Source organism: Drosophila sechellia, unplaced genomic scaffold, assembly GCF_004382195.2.
Source record: "Drosophila sechellia strain sech25 unplaced genomic scaffold, ASM438219v1 U_307, whole genome shotgun sequence".
In the NCBI taxonomy this organism is placed as follows: Eukaryota; Metazoa; Arthropoda; class Insecta; order Diptera; family Drosophilidae; genus Drosophila; species Drosophila sechellia.
The window spans coordinates 5,780-16,853 of NW_022611253.1; the positions used below are offsets into that span (position 1 = coordinate 5,780).

General features: G+C 34.7%; 3 non-coding genes across 3 annotated transcripts; all 3 read right to left on the reverse strand.

Annotated features, from left to right (window-relative positions):
- Nucleotides 1-351: 351 nt before the first annotated feature.
- Nucleotides 352-4,290, reverse strand: LOC116803200. The gene has a single exon (XR_004363464.1). It is a non-coding gene; the product is annotated as a large subunit ribosomal RNA (ribosomal RNA).
- A 394-nt stretch (nt 4,291-4,684) lies between these two features.
- On the reverse strand, nt 4,685-4,863 carry LOC116803198. The gene has a single exon (XR_004363462.1). It is a non-coding gene; the product is annotated as a 5.8S ribosomal RNA (ribosomal RNA).
- A 687-nt stretch (nt 4,864-5,550) lies between these two features.
- On the reverse strand, nt 5,551-7,545 carry LOC116803199. The gene has a single exon (XR_004363463.1). It is a non-coding gene; the product is annotated as a small subunit ribosomal RNA (ribosomal RNA).
- Nucleotides 7,546-11,074: the final 3,529 nt, after the last annotated feature.

The window sequence follows — 11,074 nt, forward strand, 5'->3', positions numbered from 1 at the left end:
TATATGATAGGGACAATATCATATGCGTCACTAAATTGATGACGAGGTGTTTGGCAACTTGATACAATTCTTTAAAGTCTTTATATCAAAAATTATATGATAGGGACAATATCATATGCGTCACTAAATTGATGACGAGGTGTTTGGCAACTTGACACAATTCATTAAAGTCTTTATATTAATTATATGATAGGGACAATATCATATGCGTCACTAAATTGATGACGAGGTGTTTGGCAACTTGACACAATCCATTAAAGTCTTTATATTAATTATATGATAGGGACAATATCATATGCGTCACTAAATTGATGACGAGGTGTTTGGCTACAGGAAAAAATCATTTATTTATCGAATCATCAAGCAAAGGATAAGCTTCAGTGGATCGCAGTATGGCAGCTGCTCAACCACTTACAACACCTTGCCTGTTACAAAAGTCGTTTACAATTGATTCTAGGCTTTGTCATTGTATTAAATAATGCTTTTATATGTAACTAGCGCGGCATCAGGTGATCGAAGATCCTCCTAATTTACTATGTTACAAATTACATTGGCATCACATCCATTGTCGTTTATAAAATAAATTATAAACTTTAAATGGTTTAGAAGCCATACAATGCAAATTGCCCCTTATTTATCATTGCAGTCCAGCACGGATACGACCTTAGAGGCGTTCAGGCATAATCCAACGGACGTAGCGTCATACCACTGTTCGCTCGAACAAGTATTGTGCCATTGGTCCGTACCTGCGGTTCCTCTCGTACTACGCAGGAATGCTGTCGCAACAACGTTTTGTCATTAGTAGGGTAAAACTAACCTGTCTCACGACGGTCTAAACCCAGCTCACGTTCCCTTGCATGGGTGAACAATCCAACGCTTGGTGAATTTTGCTTCACAATGATAGGAAGAGCCGACATCGAAGGATCAAAAAGCGACGTCGCTATGAACGCTTGGCCGCCACAAGCCAGTTATCCCTATGGTAACTTTTCTGACACCTCTTGTTAAAAACTCTTTAAACCAAAAGGATCGATAGGCCGAGCTTTTGCTGTCCCTGTGTGTACTGAACACCGAGATCAAGTCAGCATTTGCCCTTTTGCTCTATGTGTGGTTTCTGTCCGCACTGAGCTGGCCTTGGGACACCTCCGTTATTATTTGAGAGATGTACCGCCCCAGTCAAACTCCCTACCTGGCAATGTCCTTGAATTGGATCATACCTGAGTAATTGGAGTTATACCAAATTTTCAAATCAAAAATACATAAATGCATCGTTTTATTAAAGAATTTGTTTGCGATTATATAACAAACTCGTGATACTTTGATCAAGAAGCTTGCATCAAAACCCAATACCATAAGATATAATAAATATATCCGTATAATGGCTAGGAAATGATACACGTTCCATTTAATCAAGTAAGTAAGGAAACAATAAGAGTAGTGGTATTTCATTGACGATACCAAACCGAGGTCTAATATCTCCCACTTATTCTACACCTCTTATGTCTCCTTACACTGCCAGATTAGAGTCAAGCTCAAAAGGGTCTTCTTTCCCCGCTAATTATTCCAAGCCCGTTCCCTTGGCTGTGGTTTCGCTAGATAGTAGATAGGGACAGTAGGAATCTCGTTAATCCATTCATGCGCGTCACTAATTAGATGACGAGGCATTTGGCTACCTTAAGAGAGTCATAGTTACTCCCGCCGTTGACCCGCGCTTACTTGAATTTCTTCACTTTGACATTCAGAGCACTGGGCAGAAATCACATTGTGTCAACACCCGCTAGGGCCATCACAATGCTTTGTTTTAATTAGACAGTCGGATTCCCCAAGTCCGTGCCAGTTCTGAATTGATTGTTAATTGATAATCGTTATAATTGATAAGAACTAATTGGTTTAACCCAAATAGTATTCTTAAAAATTTTAGCAAGAAAGTTCCACAATTGGCTACGTAACTAAACTATCCGGGGAACAAGTAACTAACATAAATGCTAGAAACTCTATTTACCCAGAACGAGCACATAAACCATGTTATTGTTTCCCAATCAAGCCCGACTATCTCAATCTTCAGAGCCAATCCTTATCCCGAAGTTACGGATCTAATTTGCCGACTTCCCTTACCTACATTATTCTATCGACTAGAGACTCTTCACCTTGGAGACCAGCTGCGGATATTGGTACGGCCTGTTGAGAAGTTTGCGTGTCCCCACCATAAATTTTCAAGGTCCGAGGAGAAAATATCGACACAACAGTATATGTCATGCTCTTCTAGCCCATCTACCATATCTCTCTGCGAAAGACTTCCATGGTAGTACGGCTATAAAACAGAAAAGAAAACTCTTCCGATATCTCTCGACGGCTTCTTTATGGTCGTTCCTGTTGCCAGGATGAGCACGAGGCCCATATTTAATAACAAACGGATACTCAACAGGTTACGGAATTGGAACCGTATTCCCTTTCGTTCAAAATTATTCAAGTGTATTATATTCGCTTTGTTTATATAGTTAGGCATTTTTGTTTTACTTGAAAATTTTCGGCTTTCGCCTTGAACTTAGGACCGACTAACTCGTGATCAACCACTGTTCACACGAAACCCTTCTCCACTTCAGTCCTCCAAGGTCTCATTCGATTATTTGCTACTACCACCAAGATCTGTACCAATGGCAGCTCCATGCAGGCTTACGCCAAACACTTCTACGCATACCATTGTACCTTCCTACTCACTAAAGTTTCAAAATTTATATCACAAGTAATATAAATCATCTACTTTAGCGGTAATGTATAGGTATACAACTTAAGCGCCATCCATTTTAAGGGCTAGTTGCTTCGGCAGGTGAGTTGTTACACACTCCTTAGCGGATTTCGACTTCCATGATCACCGTCCTGCTGTTTTAAGCAACCAACGCCTTTCATGGTATCTGCATGAGTTGTTAATTTGGGCACCGTAACATTACGTTTGGTTCATCCCACAGCGCCAGTTCTGCTTACCAAAAGTGGCCCACTGGGCACATTATATCATAACCTTGAACTTCATATCAAGAAAGTTAAGGTTCTTACCCATTTAAAGTTTGAGAATAGGTTAAGATCGTTTCGACCCTAAGGCCTCTAATCATTCGCTTTACCAGATAAGATTATTTTATATAATATTAAAATGCACCAGCTATCCTGAGGGAAACTTCGGAAGGAACCAGCTACTAGATGGTTCGATTGGTCTTTCGCCCCTATACTCAATTCTGACAATCGATTTGCACGTCAGAACTGTTTCGGTCTTCCATCAGGGTTTCCCCTGACTTCAACCTGATCAAGTATAGTTCACCATCTTTCGGGTCACAGCATATATGCTCAAGGTACGTTCCAGTTAGAGGCATAAATAATATAAATATACATTATACATAACTATATAGAACGCCCCGGGATTGTGTTAATTAGCTATAAATAGCTAAAAAACTAATCCCATTATTAGTCAAGTTAATTACGCTATTAGGTTTACATCCCAATAACTTGCACATATGTTAGACTCCTTGGTCCGTGTTTCAAGACGGGTCCCGAAGGTATCCTGAATCTTTCGCATTGTTAATCATACAAGAGCATATAATAAACACAAAAATCAATGATAATTATGCCATTATATAATTCCGAAAAATTAACGCTCTGTAATAATATAAATCTATCAGCACTTTATCAAATTAATAACATTTATTCTGTGTTAAAATGCAAGCAATTTAATTGGAATAAACTATAAGTTATATTTTATGATAAATTTGGGATATGCTAATAGATTACAATGTCCTTATATGGAAAAAATGCACATTATTCTTAATAATATTATTTAAATATTACAATTTTAATGATGAATTTTCGGGCTTAACCTCTAAGCAGTTTCACGTACTGTTTAACTCTCTATTCAGAGTTCTTTTCAACTTTCCCTCACGGTACTTGTTTACTATCGGTCTCATGGTTATATTTAGTTTTAGATGGAGTTTACCACCCACTTAGTGCTGCACTATCAAGCAACACGACTCTTTGGAAACATCATCTAGCAATCATTAACGTTATACGGGCCTGGCACCCTCTATGGGTAAATGGCCTCATTTAAGAAGGACTTAAATCATTAATTTCTCATACTAGAATATTGACGCTCCATACACTGCATCTCACATTTGCCATATAGACAAAGTGACTTAGTGCTGAACTGTTTTCTTTTCGCTCGCCGCTACTAAGAAAATCCTTGTTAGTTTCTTTTCCTCCCCTAATTAATATGCTTAAATTCAGGGGGTAGTCCCATATGAGTTGAGGTTGTATATATAACTATATTTTGCCATAAATTCTTTATATATAAATGATAAAACAATCAATTAAATTCGTTATAAATAGTTCCAATAGTTCTTGTAAGCAAAGTCATTTTTATCCATTTAACGAACCAACGAAGAATAATAACAAAACCAAGATTTTTCTTTTTCCGAATCATTAATAAGAGACAATTCTAGATGAAAAATATTTCAATTTTTTATGCTAGACATTTCTCAGTATTATTTGATTGAAAAAGAAAATATTTCTCTTCGTTTTTCACATTCAAATGTGAGATAATGTTTTTCATTTCTTTTTTAATATTATGAATAAAATCATTATTTAATCCAATAATATACCATATGCTTATAAAAAATTTATAAACAACTTAATTAGCATAGTCTTACAACCCTCAACCATATGTAGTCCAAGCAGCACTATAAAATTAATTAAAGTACATAACAGCATGGACTGCGATATGCGTTCAAAATGTCGATGTTCATGTGTCCTGCAGTTCACACGATGACGCACAGTTTGCTGCGTTCTTCATCGACCCATGAGCCGAGTGATCCACCGCTTAGAGTTTTATAATTCAATTTTATATAATGTCAATATTGTTTTTATTGAAAGAAATTAAAAATACACCATTTTACTGGCATATATCAATTCCTTCAATAAATTTATTTTTATACCTAAAATAAATGTTGCGAAATGTCTTAGTTTCATATAAGCATTATGTATCATAATAATCTGGTTATGGTTTGCTATTTTGGGTGACACATACTGCAAAATTTATATAAAACATTAACCTGATGGATGACAGGTACAAACATTGTATATTTTAGGTTGTTGCATTAGCCAACGTATGCTCATAACATAGATGAACAATACATATTCGCAACGCGTGTATATTATGGTCCATATACACACACACTTATTTTGATTACCACACATTCAAAATTATTTTTATTTTAATTCGACTTCTACTTTCGAATTTAGTTTAGTTTCTTCGATTTCCATTTTCGAGAATTTGTTTTTATAGGAAACGCCGTTGTTGTAGTAAGTACTGCCACAAATACGCACAGCAACATTAATAATGTTAAAGTCTTTTTATGAGGTTGCCAAGCCCCACATATAAAATAAAAGCCATCTTCATTTTATTTTGACTTTAACTTTTGATTCCGTGGAATCATTTTGTAATATTTTTATTTTGGTAAATTGTATTTATTTGTATTATAACAAATATTTATTAACGATAAGGATATTATACAATAATGATCCTTCCGCAGGTTCACCTACGGAAACCTTGTTACGACTTTTACTTCCTCTAAATAATCAAGTTCGGTCAACTTTTGCGAAACAACCGTAACACGCAAGGCGTCACAGTGATCACGTCCGGAGACCTCACTAAATAATTCAATCGGTAGTAGCGACGGGCGGTGTGTACAAAGGGCAGGGACGTAATCAATGCGAGTTAATGACTCACACTTACTGGGAATTCCAAGTTCATGTGAACAGTTTCAGTTCACAATCCCAAGCATGAAAGTGGTTCAGCGGTTTACCCGGACCTCTCGGTCTAGGAAATACACGTTGATACTTTCATTGTAGCGCGCGTGCAGCCCAGGACATCTAAGGGCATCACAGACCTGTTATTGCTCAATCTCATTATTGCTAGACGCAATTTGTCCATTTAAGAAGCTAGTGTCCTTATAATGGGACAAACCAACAGGTACGGCTCCACTTACATAAACACATTCAAACACAATAAACATTTTACTGCCACCATGAATGAAGGCTAACATAAGCTTCAGCACCATAATCCTGAAGATATCTATTTAATATATTTGAGTCTCGTTCGTTATCGGAATTAACCAGACAAATCACTCCACGAACTAAGAACGGCCATGCACCACCACCCATAGATTCGAGAAAGAGCTATCAATCTGTCTTACACACTTATGTTCGGACCTGGTAAGTTTTCCCGTGTTGAGTCAAATTAAGCCGCAGGCTCCACTCCTGGTGGTGCCCTTCCGTCAATTCCTTTAAGTTTCAGCTTTGCAACCATACTTCCCCCGGAGCCCAAAAGCTTTGGTTTCCCGGGAAGCGACTGAGAGAGCCATAAAAGTAGCTACACCCAATTGCTAGCTGGCATCGTTTATGGTTAGAACTAGGGCGGTATCTGATCGCCTTCGAACCTCTAACTTTCGTTCTTGATTAATGAAAACATCTTTGGCAAATGCTTTCGCTTAAGTTAGTCTTACGACGGTCCAAGAATTTCACCTCTCGCGTCGTAATACTAATGCCCCAAACTGCTTCTATTAATCATTACCTCTTGATCTGAAAACCAATGAAAGCAGAACAGAGGTCTTATTTCATTATCCCATGCACAGAATATTCAGGCATTTGAAGCCTGCTTTAAGCACTCTAATTTGTTCAAAGTAATAGTACCGGCCCACAATAACACTCGTTTAAGAGCACTAGTGCAGGTTTTTAAATAGGAGGAACATATGAAAAAATACAAGTATTTAATCACATATAAGAACTCCACCGGTAATACGCTTACATACATAAAGGTATAGTACTAACCACAATTGTAAGTTGTACTACCCGTATGAAGCACAAGTTCAACTACGAACGTTTTAACCGCAACAACTTTAATATACGCTATTGGAGCTGGAATTACCGCGGCTGCTGGCACCAGACTTGCCCTCCAATTGGTCCTTGTTAAAGGATTTAAAGTGTACTCATTCCAATTACAGGGCCTCGGATATGAGTCCTGTATTGTTATTTTTCGTCACTACCTCCCCGAGCTGGGAGTGGGTAATTTACGCGCCTGCTGCCTTCCTTAGATGTGGTAGCCGTTTCTCAGGCTCCCTCTCCGGAATCGAACCCTGATTCCCCGTTACCCGTTGCAACCATGGTAGTCCTAGATACTACCATCAAAAGTTGATAGGGCAGACATTTGAAAGATCTGTCGTCGGTACAAGACCATACGATCTGCATGTTATCTAGAGTTCAACCAATATAACGATCTTGCGATCGCTTGGTTTTAGCCTAATAAAAGCACATGTCCCATAAGGTTCATGTTTTAATTGCATGTATTAGCTCTAGAATTACCACAGTTATCCAAGTAACTGTTAACGATCTAAGGAACCATAACTGATATAATGAGCCTTTTGCGGTTTCACTTTTAATTCGTGTGTACTTAGACATGCATGGCTTAATCTTTGAGACAAGCATATAACTACTGGCAGGATCAACCAGAATAATGTTTTTCCTTCATATTCCATTCATATTTTTTGAATCGAAATAAGCAATATAATAGATATATAGATTTTTCACTTTATATAATTCCATGATTTTTATTATATTGAATAAAATTCAATATTTCGCCTTTGGGTAAAATTTTAAATATATAAATATAAGTAAAAAATCTATTCGATTACGGCCATTTTTATATAGCATTCGTAATCCATATTTTCATTTTTAATTTATACTTGTTTTACCAATATAACAAGAATTTCATATAATTATTGTAATATATATGTTTCTATAATTTTATCTTTTTATATATACATATTTCATTATAAAATATCATTTTATTTCCAACATACATAATTATTGTATCCACACATGTACAATTTTTGTTTAACCAATATAAATATTAAGTTAAATCATTTGCATTTTGAAGATAAATTTAAAATTTATCTCTTTTCATATATCTCTCTGGTAATATATAACATAAAACCAAGCGCATATGATAATATTTCCACATTTAATATATAATTTTATATTTCTTTCATAAGAATCCATATTTGTATTATACCGTAACGATATAATAATCCAACTATACGGCAGGTAATAAATTAATATTTGCCTGCCTCCAAAAATTAACGATAATATATGGAAACGATTTGTTATTCTATATATAATAGAAACTTGACTTTTGTTTCAACGATATTATCTAAAAAGCGTATATTCCTATTATCCGCGGAGCCAAGTCCCGTGTTCTATAGAACTGAGAAACAAATTTGTACGGATAATAATATACTTTATTTTATGTAACCAATATAAACATAATCCGAAATAAATATTTCGAATAATGCGGGAGGTCGGCAACCACTGCCTACCTATAGTAGTTTTTGAACCCGCTGTCCTCAAAGCGGGTATTTTCAATTCCGTTTGCCACCCAACATACGGTCTATTCTCTTATATATTAAGAGATTATAGGAACATTTCATTTTTTTTTCCATTATTCATATATAATATGATTATTTTTTTTTTTATACATATAATAAATATTAATTTTTATATGTTTATTATTTAATTTACTCATATAATTGCCAAATTCATATGAATACATAAGTTTTGAACAATATGAGAGGTCGGCAACCACTGCCTACCTATAGTAGTTTTTGAACCCTCTGTCGTAATTCCGGTCGTTTACACTACTATACCCTCTCACTATAATGGCTTTTCTCTATAATACTAAGAGAATATGGGAATATCTCAGCATTTTTTCCCATATACATATAATAATTAACCATTTTCATATGTATATTATTTAATTTAATCATATAATTGCCAAAATCATATGAATACATAAGTTTTGAACAATATGAGAGGTCGGCAACCACTGCCTACCTATAGTAGTTTTTGAACCCTCTGTCGTAATTCCGGTCGTTTACACTACTATACCCTCTCACTATAATGGATTTTCTCTATAATACTAAGAGAATGTGGGAATATTTCAGCATTTTTTCCCTTATACATATAATAATTAATCATTTTCATATGTATATTATTTAATTTACTCATACAATTGCCAAAATCATATGAATACATAAGTTTTGAACAATATGAGAGGTCGGCAACCACTGCCTACCTATAGTAGTTTTTGAACCCTCTGTCGTAATTCCGGTCGTTTACACTACTATACCCTCTCACTTAAATGGCTTTTCTCTATAATACTAAGAGAATATGGGAATATCTCAGCATTTTTTCCCATATACATATAATAATTAACCATTTTCATATGTATATTATTTAATTTAATCATATAATTGCCAAAATCATATGAATACATAAGTTTTGAACAATATGAGAGGTCGGCAACCACTGCCTACCTATAGTAGTTTTTGAACCCTCTGTCGTAATTCCGGTCGTTTACACTACTATACCCTCTCACTATAATGGATTTTCTCTATAATACTAAGAGAATGTGGGAATATTTCAGCATTTTTTCCCTTATACATATAATAATTAATCATTTTCATATGTATATTATTTAATTTACTCATACAATTGCCAAAATCATATGAATACATAAGTTTTGAACAATATGAGAGGTCGGCAACCACTGCCTACCTATAGTAGTTTTTGAACCCTCTGTCGTAATTCCGGTGGTTTACACTACTATACCCTCTCACTTAAATGGCTTTTCTCTATAATACTAAGAGAATATGGGAATATCTCTGCATTTTTTCCCATATACATATAATAATTAATCATTTTCGTATGTATATTATTTAATTTACTCATACAATTGCCAAAATCATATGAATACATAAGTTTTGAACAATATGAGAGGTCGGCAACCACTGCCTACCTATAGTAGTTTTTGAACCCTCTGTCGTAATTCCGGTCGTTTACACTACTATACCCTCTCACTTAAATGGCTTTTCTCTATAATACTAAGAGAATATGGGAATATCTCTGCATTTTTTCCCATATACATATAATAATTAACCATTTTCATATGTATATTATTTAATTTAATCATATAATTGCCAAATCATATGAATACATAAGTTTTGAACAATATGAGAGGTCGGCAACCACTGCCTACCTATAGTAGTTTTTGAACCCTCTGTCGTAATTCCGGTCGTTTACACTACTATACCCTCTCACTATAATGGATTTTCTCTATAATACTAAGAGAATGTGGGAATATTTCAGCATTTTTTCCCTTATACATATAATAATTAATCATTTTCATATGTATATTATTTAATTTACTCATATAATTGCCAAATTCATATGAATACATAAGTTTTGAACAATATGAGAGGTCGGCAACCACTGCCTACCTATAGTAGTTTTTGAACCCTCTGTCGTAATTCCGGTCGTTTACACTACTATACCCTCTCACTATAATGGATTTTCTCTATAATACTAAGAGAATGTGGGAATATTTCAGCATTTTTTCCCTTATACATATAATAATTAATCATTTTCATATGTATATTATTTAATTTACTCATACAATTGCCAAAATCATATGAATACATAAGTTTTGAACAATATGAGAGGTCGGCAACCACTGCCTACCTATAGTAGTTTTTGAACCCTCTGTCGTAATTCCGGTCGTTTACACTACTATACCCTCTCACTTAAATGGCTTTTCTCTATAATACTAAGAGAATATGGGAATATCTTAGCATTTTTTCCCATATACATATAATAATTAACCATTTTCATATGTATATTTTTTAATTTACTCATATAATTGCCAAAATCATATAAATACATAAGTTTGAACAATATCAGAGGTCGGCAACGGTCTTTCCTCTATAATACTAAGATAATATGGGAATATTTCATCATTTTTTCCCTTATACATATAATAATTAATCATTTTCATATGTATATTATTTAATTTACTCGTATAATTGTCAAAATCCTATGAACACATAAGAGAATACAATATGAGAGGTCGGCGCAACCATAATATAGTAGTTGATGACGAGGTGTTTGGCAACTTGACACAATCCATTAAAGTCTTTATATTAATTAT